General features: G+C 40.6%; 1 protein-coding gene across 2 annotated transcripts in view; it reads left to right on the forward strand.

Moving 5' to 3' along the window:
• GRK4 (G protein-coupled receptor kinase 4) overlaps positions 1-20,799 on the forward strand; it is a 102,432-nt gene that overhangs the window by 14,747 nt on the left and 66,886 nt on the right. Inside the window, exon 1 of one of the 2 annotated variants that reach the window (XM_059379939.1) lies at positions 19,054-19,128. The exons of the other annotated variant lie outside the window; for it this stretch is intronic. The gene's annotated coding sequence lies outside the window, so the exon portion shown is untranslated. Of the gene's footprint in view, positions 1-19,053; positions 19,129-20,799 lie in introns of those variants that run through there. 2 annotated transcript variants of the gene reach the window in all.

Genomic DNA, 20,799 nt, shown 5'->3' on the forward strand with positions numbered 1-20,799 from the left:
TGCCTATACAGGAACAAAGGTAAGAATTATATCTGATTTCTTCTCAGAACCCATGCAAGGAAGAAGACGGAAGTGAAACATTTAAAGTATTGGAAGAAAAACCCACCAACCTAGAATTCTGTATCCTATGAAATTACCCTCCAAAAGAGAAGAAATGAAGACTTTCTCAGACAAACCAAAACTGAGGGAATTTGTTGCTAGTAGATCTGCCTTGCAAGAAACTAAAAAAAATTGTTTATAGAGAAAGAAAATTATATATTCAGAAACTTTGTTCTACATAAAGAAAGGAAGAGCATCAGAGAATGAATATGTGATGGTAAAATGAAGACTTGTTTCTCTTAATCTATTAGCTGTTAGATAAAAAATAACACATTTACACATAGAGACATATATAAAAATGATATACTATGTATAAATGAAATGAATGTCTCTTTATGTCCGCAGTGGTACAAGGGATAGGAGGGGAATTAGGAATATTTTTTTATTTATAAGGTACTCATACTACCTATGAAGTGGTATAATTTTCTTTGAAAGGGAACTTGGATTAGTTGTAAATGTATATTGCCACTAAAAATAGTTTAGGGGAGCCTGAGTGACTCAGTTGGTTGGACATCTGCCTTTGGCTGGGGTCGTGATCCCAGAGTCCTAGGATTGAGCCCTGCAAAGGGTTCTCAGGATGCTCAGTGGACAGTCTGCTTCTTTTTCTACTCCCCCTGGTCATGTTTTCTCTTTCTTTTTCTCTCTCATTCTCTCAAAATCCTTAAAAAGATAAACAGTTTAAAAAGAAGTATAATTGATATGCTAAGGAATATGTGAGAATAGAATCCTATAAAATGATTTAAGCCGCAAATGGCAAAAAAAAAAAAAAAAAGGAAAACAGCAGTAAGAACAAGATAAGGGCAAGTAGTTGTAAAAATATGGTAGGTATTAATCCAACTACAGATACACCTTGTTTTATTGTATTTTACCAATACTACACTTTCTACAAATTCAAAGTTTGTGGCTACCATGTGTCAAGTCTTTTGGTGCCATTTTTTCCAACAGCATTTTTTCTCTTTATGTCTCTGTCACATTTTGGTAATTCTTACAGTATTCCAAACTTTTAAATTATTGTTTAGAGTGATGTGTGATCGTTGATTATGACTTACTGAAAGCTCAGATGATGGTTAGCATTTTTAGCAATAAAGTTTTTTTTTTTAATTAAGGTATATACATTGTGTTTTAGGCATACTGCTATTGCATGGTTAACAGAGTACAGCTTAGTGTAAACATAACTTTTATATGCAATGGGAAGCCAAAATTTCGTTTGTATTGCTTAATTGTGACATTTGCTTTATTGCAGTAGTGTGGAATGAAACCCACAGTGTCTCTGAGGTATGCCTGTATTGCATATCAGTAATCACTTTAAACATCAATGGTCTTAAGTGCATCAGTCAAAAGAGAGAGATTGTCAGAGTGGATAGAAAAGTAAGACCCAACTACATGTTGTCTATAGGAAACTCACTTTAAATATAAAAATTCACATAGATTAAAAGTAAAGGGATGGAGAAAGGTATTCCATGCTGCCATTAATCAAAGGCAGTAGGTGTACCTATGTTAATTTCACACAGTTTAAACTTCAGAGCTAAGAAAGTAAACAAGGATAAAGAGGGATATTACATAATGACAAAAGGGTCAATTCTCCAAGAAGATGTAGCAGTCCTTAAAGTGTATGTGCCTAACAACATATAGGCAGAATATGTGAGTCAAAAACTGATAGAACTGCAAGGAGAGATTGATGAATACACTACACATTCTTCTCAAGGTCACATTGGAACATTCTCTATGATAGTCCACATTCTGGGCTATAAGACATGCTATGACAATTTTAAAAGAATAGAAGTCATACAATATCTGCTCTCAGACTGCAGTGGAATTAAAATAGAAACCATAAACCAGAAAGACAGCTGGAAAATCTCCCAAATACTTGGAGATTAAACATACCTTTAAAAAAGATTTTGGTTTTTTGTTTATTTGAGAGAGAGAGCAAGCATCAGTGGTGGGGAGAGACAGAGGGAGAGGGAGAAGCAGACTTCCCACTGAGCAGGGAGCCTGACATGGAGCTTGATCCCAGGATCCTGGGATCATGACCTGAGCCAAAGACAGACACTTAACTAACTGAGCCACCAAGATGCCCCAGTTTAGAGTAGAAATCTGTGAAACTAAAGGTCGGAAATCAACAAAATGAAAATCTGATTCTTTGAAGTGGTTAGTAAAATCTGTAAGCCCTAGCCAGACTAAGAAAAAAGAAGACACAATATTATCAGAAATGAAAGAGGGGACATCACTACAGGTCTCACAGACGGGGCTTGACTAGGAGTAAGGCATCTTAAAAGGTAATTGCCAGAGAAAGGTAAATTAGGCTCATACAGATCGCATTAAAATGAATATGTGTTTTGTTTTTACTTACATAGGGAACCAGGCACATGTTCTAAACAGTTCAGATGAAGTCAAAAAGCTCACATTTATGTGATGAAAGGAATTGAATTGCAAATCTGGGCAAACTGATTTGTCTAGAGGGAAGAGAAGTCCATGGGAACTACCAGACAAACAGTTTGCATGTGTGCCCGTCACCCACAGTTTACAGAAAGCTGTACAATAGGTCAAGACAAGGAAGGCTAAAATCTGATAACCTGAAAGGTTGTGCTGGACGGATACAATGCAGTGTTTTTCTGAAACACTATTTTTCTTCTGAAGACTTTCAGATAAATCAAGTACACTAAAATTTCATTAACTTGAGCTCATATAAATTGGTGAGCTAATGTGACTCAGGAAAAGTCGGAATTAGGGGACTTCCCTAAGAAAATATTGTAGGAGATGCTAGCTCTGTTTCTGTTTACAGCTTTGCTCTGATTTAGTCATTGGATAGATACCCTGTGATCAGCCTTTCTTATGCACACAGGGAGAACCTAGCCCGGTAGGGTATGCTGCTTCCCTGCCAGTCTGTGGATCTGGGAAGTGACCTATCATCGCCTTGTACTCTGGCTTGGGGGCCAGAGGCCAAACCAAGCCTTGAGTCCTGGCCAAGGCTCTGCAGCACCTGCTGCCCTGGCCTGTGACCTTCCTTGTGGGAAGCCTGTCCACCTTGCTGGCTCTTCTGCATTAGGAGTACTGAGGCTGTGTCTTTGATAATCCTGTCCTTCCTCTTCCCAGGCATTTTAGAGACATGCTTGGAAAAAGACCACTCTTGGGAGGCAGGGAAATGGGCTGTCAGTGAGATAACAAGATGAAGAGACTCGAATGTGAGTAAAGCCACAGTAGACAATGAAGTTAAGAATATGGAAGCAAAACAGGGCATGAAAGAGCAGAATATATGTTGGAACTACATTTCTTCTGGACAGAAGTTATGAAGGCAAAGTTTTCATTGACATAGTTAAATGGGAGTAGTGAAAACAATGTACTGGATTTTAAATAAGAGCAAATCTTAAAACGAATCTATGTAATTAGCAGATCATCCTTTAAGATTGTGCATCCTACTTTTGCATTGCAGTAGCCTTTCTTTGGAAGTATTAATGAAAATATACTTGGCCAAATAAGGTACTTATAAGAAAGTCTGTTATCTTCTCTCCCATCCTCCTTTTTCATTTTTCTGTTTGGTGAAATACAAAATAAAGCCCTGTGATTTTATCATGGGATGAGAAAGAACTGGGAGGCCCACCAGCAGTTTTTCCTTCTTTTGCTTTGATCATACCAGTTAACTGCTGACATTAGCTGTAGTGAGGAAGAAAAATAGCCCTGGATCTACTTAAGGAGCAAGCTGGGACCTAGATATACTGTTCCAGTACAATGATTCTGGATAAATGCTGCTTTGTGTGCTGAGAGAGTGTTCTACAGGATGAGTGGTCACATTGACTAACAACCTTATGAAGATTGTTGTGTTTGCTGGGTACCTGGGTGGCTCAGCTGGTTGGGCATCAGACTCTTGATTTTGGCTCAGGTCATGATCTCACGGTCATGGAATAGAGCCCTACATAGGGCTCTTTGCTTAGCAGGGAGTGATTCTCTCTTGAGATTCTCTCTCTCTCCCTCTCCTTCTGCGCCTCCCCCAACCACGCTCTCCTAATAAATAAATAAATATCTCTAAAAAAAAAAAAAAAGACTTGTGTTTGCATATCTGTTTTCACTTCTGGTTGAATATAAAGTGGACATTTGGGTGATATCTTTTTAGCACTTAAACAACAAAATGACTTTATGTTGTTTGAGGAACTCTCTTTTTTCCCAAAACTTTTTGTTGTTATAAATGTATTTAACCATTTTTAAGTGCACAGTGGTATTAAGTAAATTTTTACTGTTGTGCAAACATCACCACATTCACCTCCAAAACTCTTTTCATCTTCCCCAACTGAAACTCTATCCCAATTAATAACCGCCCCCCCATCTCTCCTCTCTCCAGTCCCTGGCAGCCACCATTCTGCTTCTCTCTCTTATGATTTGACTCCTAATACCTCATATAAGTGGAATCTTAACAGTGTAGGACTTTTCAATGACTGGCTTATTTCACTTAGCGTAATGTCCTGACTTTAAGAGGCAAATGAACTAAGTTTATTTGGCTTAGTCTCAGCCTCTGCTATTCGTGGAGCTCTTCTGACTAAAGTTGTTCTAAACTGAAGGAAGAGGTGTCCCCTTTTTGATTCTACAAAGTAACTCAGAGTGGCTCCTATCAAGGGTATCACACCCAGTATGTATGCTTTATTTTAAGTAATCGTAAATTACAACCATTTTGGAGAACAGGTGAATGGTATCCATTAATGTTGGAAAAAAAACACACCCAAGTCAAGAACTCTTCTAAACATTTATTCTCCAGAAATGGTGGTAAAGGAGACATTTGTAAGAATGTTTGCTATAACACGTGTCTAATATTAGAAACCAAAACCATTAAATGACCATCAGTATGAAGTGGACAAATAGAATATTTATATAGTAGATTACTATATAGTATTAAAACAAATTCATCCATTCACTCATTCACCAAATAGTTATTGAGTGTTTTACACCAGCTGCTCATATAGCTATCAGGTTTACAGCTGTGAATAACACAGATAAACCCCTCTCTTCAAGGAGTTGTTTTTTTTTTTAAGATTTTATTCATTTATTTGACAGACAAAGATCACAAGTAGGCAGAGGCAGACAGAGAGAGAGAGAGGGGGAAGCAGGCTCTACTCAGAGCAGAGAGCCTGATGCGGGGCTCAATCCCAGGACTCTAGGATCATGACCTGAGTTGAAGGCAGAGGCTTTAACTCACTGAGCCACCCAGGCGCCCCCTTCAAGGAGTTTCTAATCTCGTGGGGAGACAGGTCCTCAACAGAATCCATTAAATAGATTGTATGGTGGACAGTGATAAGGGCCAAGAAGAGAGAATAAAGCAGAAAAGGGGGTGCTAAGGGTTAGGCATGGGGTAGGACATGAAAGCTTGTGGGCTGACCAGGAGCAAAGACCTGAGGAAATGAGGGATCTAGCTTTGTTGAGGAGGAGTGTTTTGGGCCATGAAACATGAGGCTGAGGGTGGGGAAGAGAGAGGAACAGAAGAGAGCCCAGCTGGAATAGTGAACAATCTGCATCAAAATGGACTGAGCTGTGTGGAAAAAATCGAATTGTATGCAGTAGCACACCTTTTTTTTTTTTTTTTTTTTAAGATTTTATTTATTTATTTGAGAGTGAGCACAAGCCAGGTGAAGGGTAGAGAGAGGAACAAACTCCCCTCTGAGCAGGGATCCTGATGTGGTGCTCATGACTCAGGACTCCAGGATCGTGACCTGAGCCAAAGGCAGACTCTTAACGACTGAGCCTGCCACGTGCCCCAGTAGCACAACATTCTTACTAACAGCTTCTAGAGTAGGGGTTCTTAACGTGAATAAAAATACATATGATTGTGAAAGAAGTCAACTGTATTGAAATAGTAAATTTTTTAAACAGGTTTGTGTTGTGAAAGTGCTTGGTTCTCAGAGCACTAGGTAGCAAGGCAGTAAATAAACAGGCAAGTTCAAGTGTCATCCTTTAAAGAGCCATCAGTGTGAAGGCCATCATGGCTCGTTTGAATGGGGCTTTGGGCCAGCTGTGGGCTTGCCTTTGACTAACCCCCCTGCTTCTATGTATCCATCAGTTGTAGGGAGTCACAGAGAGTAAAATACATAGCTGGACCATTGATGTGAGAACATAGGACCTGGCCATTTGGAGTCTGAACAATTAACTACCAGGCACAAAGCTGCCTAGCAGTTGCTTGGCTCCATCACCTCAACACTTCTAGACAGTCTGACAGCTGGTCTGGCACCTCTGTGATCATTTCAAGGCAGTGCGAACATAAATATTTTAAGTTCTCTCTAGCCCCTGTAATGTGAGAGGGAAATCTGAATGCTCTTGGTGATGAAGTCAAAGATACTACTGATATTTTAATGCTCTTGCCTACACTTACAGCTGAAAGACATGATGAATTTTGGTTAGAAGTTAGTTAAGCTAAAGGTGATTTTTTTTCTGTCCAAATTCCAGGATACCCTGATACCTGCCCGTGAATGCCAGGTTAAGAATCTTGCTCTAAAACAGTATATTTTTCAAGGCTACACACACACACACACACACACACACACACATATAAATGCACTAAATTTATGATTGTGATTGTTTCTGGTGGGTCTAGGACTAGGGGTGGTGTATAATATGTTACAGAAATAGAGAATATGTTATAAAAATAATTATGGTATTCATAGCAGAAAACCAACCCCCAAACCCCTTAATATCCAGCAGAATTTGTAGACCAGATTCCAGTTCTTTCTATGCATTTACCTTGGTGGTCCTGTTTATTGATAGAAAAACAGCTGTTATGACAAAGGTAATGTCCTCGCTTGGCCAGTGTGATTATCTGGGCTCAAATCCCAGCTTAATTTCTAAATGTGTTTATGCCAAATAATTTATTTTATAAATGTTTGTGTACTTTTAATAAAAAGGGCTTTGTTTACACCATTTTGCTTCTTTTTTTTTTTTTTAAGATTTTACTTATTTATTTGACAAAGAGAGGGATCACAAGTAGGCAGAGAGGCAGGCAGAGAGAGAGAGGAGGAAGCAGGCTCCCCGCTGAGCAGAGAGCCCGATGCGGGACTCCATCCCAGGACCCTGAGATCATGACCCGAGCCGAAGGCAGCGGCTTAACCCACTGAGCCACCCAGGCGCCCCACCATTTTGCTTCTTAATAGCAGTAATGGTTAAGCAGATTCCTGGTGCAGACCCACACTTCTCACTAGTTGCATGATGTTGGACAAGTGATTTTACCTCTTTGCTTTGGTCCCTTATCTGAGAAAAGGGAATAGCGGTACTATTTTTATCATGGGGGAAGGATGATTCAATGAGTCAATATATATAAAGCTCCTAGAAACCACTTCCCAAAACGTGGCTTTCCTCTTGATTTTTCTATTCTTTCCTATAGCCCTGGAGCCTTTCTGTTACTGGCCAAAACTATAATGTTTTCTCTTGGACAAAATTTAATAAAATTTCAACTCCTCAGAATGCTTAAAATTGAAGGTTCTAACTTCTCTTAAGTTTTGTTCAAAGGGCCTTTTTAAAAAAGATCTTTCTAGGGGCACCTGGGTGGCTCAGCTGTTTAAGTGTCTGCCTTTGGCTCAGGTCATGATCCTGGAGTCCTGGGATCAAGCCCGGTGTTAGGCTCCCTGCTCAGTGGGAAGGCTGCTTCTCCCTCTCCCATTCCCCCTGCTTGTGTTCCCTTTCTCTCTCTCTCTCTCTGAGATAAATAAATAAATAAATAAAATATTAAAAAAAAAAAACTTTCTAAACTATTACCTTATGAAAATTCTATTTTACTTCATTAAACATTTTCTTTTCTTTGAGTATAGTTGACTCACAATATCACATTAGTTTCAGGTGTACAATGTAGTGATTCAGTATTTCTCTACTGTATGCCATGCTTACTGCAGTGCAGCCTCCATCTGCTCAAATATCACCTAATAGCTTTTTCCGCCATTCTCTTCTCGCTTCTAGATCTTCCCGAGGCTCATTCCCTCACCCCCATCAGGTCTCTGTTCAAGTGTGACCCTCTTGGGAGGCTTTCTCTAATCTCACCTTATCCCTAATAGCACCCTTTGCCATGCTTGATTTTGTTGCATATCATTTACTACTGTATGATTGGCTAATTTTTTTTTACACTTAACATTACCTGCTCTTAAAAAAAAACCAAAAAACACAACTCTCCCTCACTAGAATGGAGGGGAGCAATGTTGTCCTTTTTACCATTATATTTCTGGTCCTTTGCAGGCATTTGCTCCTTAGTAGGGATGCAACCATGTGTGATATGTTGTGTTAGGTCCAACTCACAAATTTGGAAGCTTAGGCTCCGCAGAGTCAGTTATAGAATCAGAGTCACATGGTTTATAAATCATAAAGCCAGTGACTGCTTTGCTGGGGATTTTTATACTTGTCAAGCTGCCTTCTAGGTAAGACAAATTATTATAAGCTTGTATTTTCACCCACCATAGGGACCAAACTACTCAAACGGAATACATTAGTGGAAATAGTTGTTATAGTTGGATATTTCTGATCATTTAAAAAAATACTTTTTTTTCCCCCCAAATTCAGGAGGATATGGCAAAAAAAGTGGTCGTAGTAAAAAATGGAGGGAAATGCTGAAGCTGCCCCCTGTCAGCCAGTGCAGCGAGCTTAGACATTTCATTGGTGAGTAAGCGGTGCCAGCCTGGAGATCGTGCCTGGCATTGTACCATTTGTTAGATGTTATTCTTTTAAGGAGTAATATGTACTCATTGTTCTATATGGAACAAAAGAGTAATATAGTAAATGTTTCTCTGCCCTTGACCCCACTAATCATCTAGAAGTAAACATACAATTTTCTAGTTTCATCCATGCTGTAGTCTGAATCAGTACTTAATTCCTTTTTTTCTTGGCAAATAACATTTCACCATATGCATATATCATTTATTTATCCATTCGTCAGTAGATCGATGAGCTGTTTAAATTTTTTTTGTCTATTATGAATAATGCTGCTAGAAACATTCCTGTACATGTGTTTTCTTTGTGGTAGGGTATACATAAAAATTACCATTTTAACCATTTTTAAAAGATTTTATTTATGAGAGAGAGAGAGAATGAGAGTGGTTTTTTTTTTTTTTTTGAGAGTTTTTTTTTTTTTTTACTTGCTTTTTAATATATTTATAGATATAAAATTAGGCCTCTAACAGTGACAGGGCAGAGATTGCTGCCACCAAACAACTTTGTTTTAAAAGTAACAGAAGAGGTAACATGTCCTTCTATCCTTCCTCCACTTCCGCCCCTCCTCCCGCTCCCCCCAGCCCCCCTCACCAGACCTAGTTAGGGGTGACGGGATTAAGAGCGTGAACGACACATCATCAAGTGTGAAACACTGTGGGAAGTACAGAGGGTGAACGGGTGGGAAGGAAAGTGAAGAGTGTGGGGCGGTTAGGGGCTCTAAGGACTCCCCAGAAAAAACAAGATCCTGGGTTGGGGTTGGTCGGGGTGGGTGGGGGGAAGTGCAGCTGTCACAGACTTTTAAAAAATAAAGAAGAAAAAGGCCAAAAACCTAAACCAGAGAGAGAGTGGCACTCCTACCACCCCCACTCTGGCCCATGGGTACTGAACAGCCAGTTATCCCCACCCCCCACCCAAGAAACAAGGGAGATTAAAGAAAAGAAAACCGCATTCCCTACCCCAAACCAGTTAACAAAATAGGCTCCCCCTCCTAAAAAACAAGGCTTTGGGGAGAGGCCATTTCTGCTGAGCCCTGTGCACCTCTCCACGGAGCCCATCCCTGGGTGTGACTCCCGCTCTTAGCTACTCCGCGGGTTCGCTCCCCTCTGGTCTTTCTCCTGGGATATCTTTCTTTTTTATCTAAAGCAAAAAGTCCAAAGTGCGTGTCTGCTGAATGGAAGGGCCTGGGGAGGGGCAAGGGGAGAGGGAGATAAGCAGTCACCCCAAAGAGCATGGAGCCCACGTGGGGTTGATCTCATGACCCTGTGATCATGGCCTGAGTTGAAACCAAGAGTCAGTTGCTTGACCAACTGTGCCACCCAGGCTGTGCCTCATTTTAACCATTTTCAAATGCAAAGTTCAGTGGCATTGATTTGGATATTGTATATATGTAGTACACTTTGTGTATCCATTCATCTGTCGAATGGGTTGTTTCTACCATTTGTCTATTGTGAGTAATGCTGCTAGGAACATTGCACAAATGTTTGAGTCCCTGCTTTCATTTCTTTTGTGTATATACCCAGAATTGGAATTGCTGGATAATATGATAATTTTATGTTAACTTTGTAAGGCACTGCTAAACTGTTTTCCAGTATGGCTATACCATTTTATGTTCCCACAAACACTGTATGAAGGTTCCAGTTTCCTCCTCAGAGAGGACATGACTTTTTATTTTCCATTTTGTTTTTATTATAGCAATCTGAGTGGGTGTGAATTGGTTTCTCATTGTGGGTTTTTCTTTTCTTTTTTTCTTTAATTAATTTTTTAAAGTTTTATTTATTTAGGTAATCTTTACACCCTGCATGGGGCCTGAACTCACAGCCCCGAGATCAAGAGTCATTTGATCTCTGACTGAGCCAGCCAAACACTCATATCTCATTGTGTTTTGATCTGTGTTTCCCAATGACTAATGATACTGAATATCTTTTCATGTATTTATTGGCCATTTGTATATCTTCTTTGGAGAAATATCTGTTCAAATCCTTGTCCATTTTTTAAAGTAGGCTCTGTGCCCAGTGTGGAGCCCAATGTGGAGCTTGAACTCATGACCCTGAGATCAAGAGTCAGATGCTAGCTTAACTGACTAAGATGTCTAGGCACCACCTTTGCCCATTTTTTAATTGGATTGTTTGCCTTGTCTTTGTTGAAATGTAAATGTTCTTTATATATTCTAGTTACTAGACTCTTATCAGACAGTTGCTTTTCAAATATTTTCTCCCATTCTGTGTTTTCTTTTACTTTCTTGATGATTTCTTTTAGGAACCCAAGTTTTTATTTTGATGAAGTCCAATTGATCTATTTTTTTCTTTTTTTGCTATGCTTTTGGTGTCATATCTAAAAAACCACTAGTTAATCCAAAATCACAAAGATTTACACCTATACTTTCTTCTGAGTTTTAGAGTTTTAGCTCTCACATTTAGATGTTTGATCCAGGTGTGGCGTGAGGTAGGGATTCAGTTTCATTCTCTTGCGTTGGATATCCAGTTCCAGAACCGTTCATTGAAATGACTATTTTTTCACCATTGAACTCTCTTCGTGCCTTTATAAAAAATCCCCTGACTGTAAATGTGAGGGTTTATTTGTAGACACTTGTGAGAAAACATGTGTTTCTATCTAGAGCCTACCCAGGTAATCCAGGAGAGTCTGCCATCTCGAGATTCTTGACTTCATCATATTTGCAAAGGCTCTTATTTATTTATTTATTTATTTGACAGAGAGGTCACAAGTAGGCAGAGAGAGAGAGAGGGGGCGGGGGGAAAGCAGGCTCCCCAAGAGCAGAGAGCCTGATGATGTGGGGCTCAATCCCAGGACCCTGAGATCATGACCTGAGCCATAGGCAGAGGCTTAACCCACTGAGAAATCTTCAATTTCTTTCCTTGGTGTTTTAAAATTTTCACTTAAAAAAGGCTCTTTTTTAAAAGTAAGGTCATATTTATAGGGACTAGGACCTGGTACATTGGGAGGGCCATTATTCAGCCTGCTACAGATGGTAACTCTAGGCTTTACTTGTTGAGGAACTGGCAAGTTGTTTTCCAAAGCAGCTGCATATTTTACATTCCCACCAGAAATATATGAGAGTTCCAGGTTCTCCACATCCTTGCCGACACTTATTTTCATTATAGCCATCCTTGTGAGTGTGATTGGCACTTCACCTATGACTAATAATGTCAAACACCTTTTTTATTTGTTATTGGCTGCGCTTCTTTGAGCCAACTGATATTTGATCCATAGTGTTAATAGTACTTTCTGCATATAGCACCAAGTGATTAGAACGGAGGTTGCTTGCATTATTTGACATTTGCATTGTAGTTAAGATATAAAATTTATCTTGGGACTATTTATGCTATTGAATGTATTCATAGGGTTATAGAAACATTTTCATGTCTATTTGCATATTAATTACCTCAGTATGTTTCTGATTCTTTGGGGGTAAGTTTTAGTGAATAGAATGAAGTAAATTTTATTAAATGTCCCATTAGTTAACTTTTTCCCCTAGTTCATGCTCTTTTTAAAATTAGTTTATTTGCATTGAGATATGTAATTTACATATAACGTTGTATAAGTTTAAGGTGTACAGCGCCCTCAGTTAAGTTTTATAAGTACCGCGCGCTAACCGATTGCGCCACTGGAGCCGCCTCAGTTAAGTTTTAAATGTCATCGTTTATTTGTTTCCGTGTACCTAGCACTGGGTATGGCCCTACCAATACAGTGGCTAAGAAACAGATGTGACCTTTGCCCTCTTGGCAGAGATAGTTATAAAATAAAGAATTGCAGAAATAAACTTCATTACAAACTGCAGGAAGCCCTTTGAAGGAAAAGGTGCAGACTTGGGTAAGTACAGGATCCCAAAGTGGGACAGAGCATGACAATTTCCAGGGACATGAAAAAGACCAGTCTTCCTGGAATGGAAACAAGGAAGGGCAGTGGCACTGTATGAGAGGAAGGGAGGGAGGGAGGGCTTGTGGGCCTGGTAAGGGCATTTGTCTTAGTGGAAAGTCGATCTGTCAAGATTTCCATCAGAGGGATGATGTAAGTGGACGCACGTTTTTGAAGGGCATCTGGGGTTTCCGTGTGAGGACTGATTGAGAGTGCAGAGAGGGGAGCGGGAAGGCCAAAGGAGACATTGTTGCTACTGCTGGCAGGAGTGATGGAAGCTTAGTGTCAGCTGGAGGCCATGGAGCCTGATGACTATGAGAGATCTCTAAGAAGTGGGATCTGGTTGATTTATGTGGGAGTAGGAAGGACGGGGTCCTAAGGATGACTCCCAGGTCTGATCACCCACCGAGATCAGGTTCACAGGGTGAGGGGCTGTGTTGGATGCAATCTGTGCATTCGTGTTTAGAGATCAGAGGAGTCTAGGCTATATGTGCAATCTGGGAGATATCCGTGTCCCCTGGTGTCTCGGCATCACATGACTGGGAGTGGATAAGCTCTTCCTAGAGACAAGAGGACGGGGAAAGAGCCCTCACATCCCCGTGTGGCTCAGGCGAAGCACACCAAGGAGGAACAGGCAGATGGGTCTGTATGCAGTCTGGGAAGTGGAGGGGTCAAGAGACCAGCAGACTAGGATAGATCCAGGCAGGTGAGTATGCAGCAGAAAGGTTGTGCAGCTGCTGGTTTTGTCCCCAAGGTCAGAGTCTTTGTTTCCATCTCTAGCGCTCAGCCACAGCTTTGTTGAATGAATGAAGGAATGAATAAATTGGTGACCTCAGCTGGAGTTATGTCAGGCAGATGTACAAGCAGACTCCCCCCTAATGAAAGAACGTTCCCACTCAGCTACCCTCTACTTCGTAAGCAGATCTTTATTTTACTAGTTTACCTGTACATTTGATCTAGTCTGTTAGTAAGCATATTTTGGGTTTTTCTGATTTTTATCCTCTGATTGTCCTAAATTTGTGGATGCTGGAAAATCCACGAGCTATAAAACTCTGAGTCAGTGTCCTTTCTAAAGGAGAATCACTTTGAAAACAAGAGAGAAAGCTTCTGGTAAACGGCTCATTCTTGTCTTAGAATTTGGTGCATTTAGAAACAGCAGTCTCTTGACTAGCTGGTCCCCCTTCCAACTCGGCCCATCAGGAGAGTGCCTCTCAGGAATGGACTTGGACTCTGGTACACTGTGCATTCCAGGCCCAGACGGCCTCTGTGCTCCTTCTCCCTGTCCACTGTGGCAGGGCTCCAGCCTCCCCGTGGCCCGAATTCCCTGTGGGGCGGGGCCTCTCTCTCTCTCCCCCCATTCTACTCACTCATGGCTGGAACAGTAGATGGTTCACTGGGTAGTCTCTGAGGAGTCAAAAGAAGAAGCTGGGTCTTCTGGTTCCTGCAGGACCAGGGCCTCTGATGGGAAGACAGAAGGCTGTCTGCTGCTTCTGAGATATATTTTGTGACACATTTCTCTGGTTTATAGTATTTAATTTTAGTAATATAAGAAATCTACTGCATGGAAAAGTGAAATCATTAATAGAATTATGAGGCAGATAAGGTAAAAAAGCAAGAGATTTGGAGTTTTTGTGATTATTTAAATGTCAGATTTTTATTTTATTTTATTTTTTAAATTTTATTTATTTATTTGAGAGAGAGAGAGATCACAAGAAGGCAGAGCAGCAGGAGGAGAGAGAGGGAAGCAGGCTCCCTGCTGAGCAGAGAGCCCGACGTGGGGCTCGATCCCAGGATCCTGAGATCCTGACCTGAGTCGAAGGCAGAGACTTAACCCACTGGGCCATCTAGTTGCCCCTAAATGTCATATTTTTAAAGACTGATTTAGAGAAACATTTTTTAAATTCCCTGATTATACTACTTCGTATAGGTTCCATGATGTTGCTGTCATTGCTCTAAGATTCTGTTAATGTCATCAGTGTGAAAATTTGAAGTTGCTATAGGATGGAGAAGATTGTATGTATCATGAAATATTTTGAAATAATTAAAGGACTTTACTGAGTAAATTATCACCTATATTCCCACCACCCAAATATAAGTGGAAGATTTTGGAGTTAAGGTGTTTTTGAACCATGCACCATTTTTGTTCTTGTACCTGAGTCAATCTAAAAAAACGGACTGGGTAACATGAGAGGTTTTCTTGTGAGGTGCCTGTATCAGTGCTGTGTCCAGTCTGAATGTCCCCGTTGTCTTTCCATCACACCACAGAACCATCTTGTCCTTAAGGTCAAACTCCTGTTGATTGGGCCTTCTCAGCCAGGTGGTGCACTGAGGCCCTTCATTTCCTTCACTGATCTGGCGCTGTGGCGCAGGGCAGCGGTTGCATTTTCCAGAGGAGTGTGAGGTGTGTGCCATTTGACCTGGTCTTGTCTCAGACCTCCTCATGCTCTTTGATTTTGCCTTGCTTCCTTCTGGAAAAACCTAAGGCGCTCTTAACCTGTGTTTCTGTTTTTAAAGCTCTCTAAGTTTTTAAAGCTCTCTCAGAAAATGTGGCTTACATCATGTGATCATTTACTCAAGAGATTTTACAGTTATGACAGAAATTTACATAGTATCTGAGCTTTAGCATATAGACCTAAAGATTTATTTATCACAAATAGGCAGAGAGGCAGGCAGAGAGAGAGGGGAAGGGAAGCAGGCTCCCTGCCGAGCAGGCAGAGGCTTTAACACACTGAGCCACCCAGGCGCCTCAGGATATAGACTTAAAATGCACAAATAATCTTACATTCTTCCTGCCTGCACCTAAATTAAGACTTGTAGCTTCCTTTACAAGTAAGGACTCAGATTTAGCTGTTAGGAGTTCTGGATGAAATTAAGGGTGATCAAGAAATAAATCTGGAAAGCTTGAATGGAATCCATCTCTAATAAGCAAATATTTTTTAGTATCTGAGGATGATATAAATATAAAATGCAAAACAAATGAAAATATACCCACAGCTACCCCCACTCCACATACCCCAAATAAACTTAAACTTTGGACATTTGGTTTGCCAAATTAGCCAGGTTAATTTGGAGTACACTGTTTTCTCCCTGGCCAGGCTGTTCCCTCCTGACCCCCTGCTGTGGCATCCTACTCCAGATCTCTTGGGCTGTGGAGCAATTCCTCAACCTAGGTATCTCAAAGATGTCTCCCACCCCATTTATGTAACTCTGGCCACCTGCTTTGCAGCCCCTTCCTCTGCTCATGGGGCACAACCGGCCTCTCTTCCTGTTTCTCTACCAGCGAATGATCTCGATTTCCCCAGTGCTGCCTACACCATACAGATATTGGTGCCCACTGTATGAACCAGAGTCTGGGACTGTTCTGCTCACAGGTTCTCATCTCCACGAAGGGTACTGCCTTCTACCTGTCCATCAGCTTCCTCATTGTCCCCTCAGTAAAGGATGGGTTCCTTGAGAGTAGGGCTCCTGTGGTTCCTGTCATCATGTCCTCACTGTTAAGGGGGAGACTTGACAGAAGTTGAATGAGTTGCCTTCTGAAATTCTTTTGTTACCAGAGAATTGGCTTCTCTCTTCCCACTCTGCTGCCTTTGTTCCTGCCCGGCTCCTCTTACTGATGGTTGGTCCCATTGCTCCACTTTGCCTCCACTGCCCTGGGACCTAAGTAGCTCTCAGGAGCAAGCACTTCCCAAAAGGTCTCTGCGTTCCTTAAGATGCTAAACTTACTCTTGTGAAGAGTCCATGAAATGATACATAGAAGGGACTCAAAATAGTACCTGAAACACGTGAAGAATTGTCACCACTAATTGTTACGCTCATCTCTGTTCCTTCTAGGGTAGAGGGAAGTCCTTGGTATGATATCAAGGCTTGTGGAAAATACAATCTCAGTCTTTTTTTTTATTTTTCTGCTGTTTTGTAAAGCTTAATTTGCCTCTATATTTTGCTTCCCTGAGTCCCCTTTTTCAGCCATACTTGTTGGGTCAATCGCTTACCTTCTTGGTTCACAGGCTATTTTAAGAATTAAAATATGGTACAGTAGTACATATTATAATTATATTCCATATCATTTCATAATTATATATGATCTGGAAATGAGCAAGTGTTGTTGGAGCCAATAAAAGGAAACTATTCTGCACTGCTCACACTTTGCCAAGGATAGTATTCCGAGTATTTTGATAGGGTTATTTATTTTTCTATATTTCTTTGCTTCTTCTGTATCATACCCACTGTTTGTCATTTTTGGTTTCTTTTTTTTTTTTTTAAGTTTCTCTTGTTTTATTATTAAAACTCCATAAGTAATTTTTTTTTATATAGGTGAATGGAAGGTAAAGTTTTGAGTTCTTAAATTTTGGAAAATGTCCCTTTTTTGACTTCTTGTTTGATAGTTACAGAATATTGAATTCTGTTACAGAATATTTCCACCTCCCTTGACCCCTGAACTTTGAAAACATTGGTGTATTAGTTTCTGGCTGTGTTAGTACAGTGTCGCTGATGCTTTAGGTCTAGTAGCTAACGTTTTACTCTTTCTCAGAGGTTTCCTCGTTTCTCCTTACTGTTGGGAGTATCACCGGGCTGCCCCTGGATGTGGGTCTGCTGTCAGTGGTTATGCGTAGTGTTTCGTGGGGCCTCTAAATCTTAGGCGCCTAGCCAGTCATTCTGATCAGGACTGGGACAGCTCCCCAAGCCCTCGCCCCGGCCGGGCCGGGGCCACCCGCCCCCGCCCTGCACCGCCCCGCCCCGCCCCGCCCCCTCCGCTCCTCCCAGCTCTAGCGAGTGGGAGGGGCTCTGCAGCGGGCAGGGGGCGTGTGGGCGGGTTCCCTTAGGAAGTCCCGACTGTGTAGGGTTTATACTGAGGGTTCTTCAACAAATCCAATGGAGCAGCTTTCTTCCAGATTATCCACAAATTTTGGACTCCTGTGGATACCCTGTATTTGTTTTCCATGTTGGGTTTCGTTCTTTTTGTTGTGGCTTTGGTTTTTGTTTGAATTTTTTATCATATTCTTAGGAATCCAGGAGAAAAACTAGGCAGACCTGTATGCTCCATTTGCAATCCTTAGCTGGAAACTAGGAACTTTCCCGAACCCTTGGATTTGGGAGGAAAGTGTTAAAAACTCTCAGTATTATAAAAATGTAACTTTTTCACTGCCTGTATCTTTTTTTTAAAAAAATATAGTATCCCTAAAATAAAATGTGCTAGTAAAATTGTACAAAGTGGGTGGTAGATATTTTGCAAAACTGTTGTTTGTTGAAACAAGCAGTGGTGCACTGGCAACCAAAGTATTTCTCTCCTTGCCTATACTTTTTCATTTGGAGTCTCAGCCACCTAAAGTAGGATTATTTAGAGTCTTAGAACTACTTGGCATGGGTAAACCCTTTAATTGAGGAATTTGTTATGGCTTCCTTACTTTTCATTAATTTTTATTTAATTCTTAAGCTTTACAGCCACTATAGGAGTACTTCAATACTGCTAAAAGAGCAACTGATTTTCTTGCTCTTTAAATTAACCTATTTTGAACATAACATTTCTGTGTTATATCCCTCTTGATATTTTGACTAAATATTAGTGCCTTGTACTCAAAACAATATCAGTGTGTGTGGTAAGGTTAAGGTTTGTAACATATTACCCCACTGAAAAGAAAAAGAAATCCCAAGAGCTGTTTTAAAATAATTAAGCATATGTAATGTTTGTAACTGGTAAAAGTGTAGCAAAATGAAGAGTTTCTAAAAATGTACTTAAGTACATTCTTGCAGTGTATTTCACATACCTGCAGTTTGGGCCAAACACACTGTGGGGTGGGGACAGACCTATGGGAGGATGGAGCCAGATCTCTTCTCTGCCTGTCTCTTCTCTGCTGTGACCTTGACTGCTCAGTTCCCCAGGAGTACTGCTCCCCTGTGTAATTCCTTTTGGAGAGCAGCAGGGATATTTCCAATTATGCGTCACACACCTTTCTTTATCAATTCTTTTTTTTTTTTTAAAGATTTTATTTATTTATTTGACAGAGAGCGATCACAAGTAGGTGGAGAGGCAGGCAGAGAGGGGGGGGGAGTAGGCTCCCCGCTGAGCAGAGAGCCCGATGTAGGGCTCGATCCCAGGACCCTGGGATCATGACCTGAGCTGAAGGCAGAGGCTTTAACACACTGAGCCACACAGGTGCCCCTCTTTATCAATTCTTCCAGCTCCTTTGGCTCTGTCCACATTTTATAAACATTCATGATGACCCAGTCTACATTAGTAAACAAATGAGTAGTTTTTAAAAAAACACACACACAAATACTATTTTTTACTTCTTTTTAATCAGGTGAAAACAGCAGTTCAGAAAAAACTTTCTGAATTGTAATGATCATATTGGTTTATTTCTTATCTCCTTCCCTCACCTAGAAAAGGATTATAGCAGTCTTTGTGACAAGCAACCAATAGGAAGACTTCTCTTCAGGAAATTCTGTGATATACGGCAAGATCTAAAGGGATGCATTGAATTCCTAGATGCAGTGGTAAGCAATTTAGCTCTGTGCTGAACTACCCATTCTTGTGCTTATGAAAATTAACATACTAGATCTGAAAAATTAGGTCTCTCTAAGTTCAGTAGACCTTGGCAATGACAGTAAGAGTAGAAAAACTATTTTTTTGGTATCATGTTACCTCGGTATGGAAGTCCTTATATGATACATCTCCATATCTGCGGTTTTTGCTTTCTGTGCTTTCAGTTAACTGAGGTCAGTTGGAGTCTGGAAGCAGACGGTCTGCCTTCTGTCCTGTGGTCAGTGCAGGCACACTCAGATATTGCGGGTCTATGTCCAGACCACAGCAATGAAGCGAATATCACAATGAAGCATGTAAAATAAATTTTTTTGTTTTCCATTGGATAAAAAAGTTATGTCTACAGTATACTATAGTCTATTAACTGTACAATAACATTAATCTAAAAAAAAACTCTGTTGCTAGAAAATGCTAACCATGCTTCGACCTTTCAGTAAGGCATCATCTCTTTTGCTGGTGGAGGGTCCTGCCTGGATGTTGATGGCTGCTGGCTGGTCAGGGTAGGTAGGGGTTGCTGAAGGTTGGAGTATCTGTGGCAGTTTCTTAAAATAAAACAAGATGGAAGTTTGCAACATTGATTGACTCTTCATTTCACTTGAACACAGTATAGGGTTTTTTAAAAAAAATTTTATATATGAGAGAGAGGGCATGAGCATGGGGGTGGGGAGGGGCAGAGGAAGAAGGAGACTCCCCTGAGCAGGGAGCCTGTGAGACTCCATCCCAGGACCCTGGGATCACGACCTGAGCTGAAGACAGAACTGACTGAGCCACCCAGGCACCCCTAGAGGCCATCATAGGGTTATTAACTGACCTAATTGCGATATTGTGTGTTGGTGAATGGGGAGGCCTGAGGAGAGGGAAAGAGAGGGGAAGGGCTGGTCAGTGGAGCAGTCAGAACGCCCATAATATTTATTAAATTTACTGCCTTATATGAGTGTGGCTCAGGTAGCCCCAAAATAGTTAAAAGGAACATCAAAAATTACTGATCACAGATCACCAAGGTGAATATAATAATAATGAAAAGGTTTAAAATTGGGAGAATTTCCAAATTATGACACAGAGACAGGACATAAACAAATGCTCTTGGAAAAATGGCACCAATAGACTTGTTGGCCAGAGCATTGTTACAGACCTTCGATTTGTAAAGAAATGCATTGTCTGTAAAGAGCAACAAAGCAAAGCGCAATAAAACAAGGTATGCCTGTATTCTTTCAGAAGGACATTTGAGGGTCTTGCCTATCCTCCGTGCAGCTCCCCAGCCCTTTCCTTCCTGGTGTCTTTACTAGAGTAAGACAAAGCTTTGAAAGGAGGTTTTTTTCTTTCTTTCTTTCTTTCTTCCTTTCTTTTTTTTTTTTTTTTTTTGTTGTTGTTTTTAATTTAAGCTAGAACTCTGGTGTAGTGAGACAGGCCTTGTCAGTTCCAGGAGTAGAATGTAGATATGTTTTAGTGTATTGGGTTCTATTTGCCAAGCTGCTATATTTTAAGAATTTAGGGACCTCCAGCTCTGTATTCAAAATGGCTAAACTGTATTGTTAAAGTTCCTTCAGGTTTGGATCTTCTTCTATTTTTTTTTTAAAGATTTTATTTATTTATTTGACAGAGATCTCAAGTAGGTGGAGAGGCAG

Source organism: Mustela nigripes, chromosome 1 (assembly GCF_022355385.1).
Source record: "Mustela nigripes isolate SB6536 chromosome 1, MUSNIG.SB6536, whole genome shotgun sequence".
In the NCBI taxonomy this organism is placed as follows: Eukaryota; Metazoa; Chordata; class Mammalia; order Carnivora; family Mustelidae; genus Mustela; species Mustela nigripes.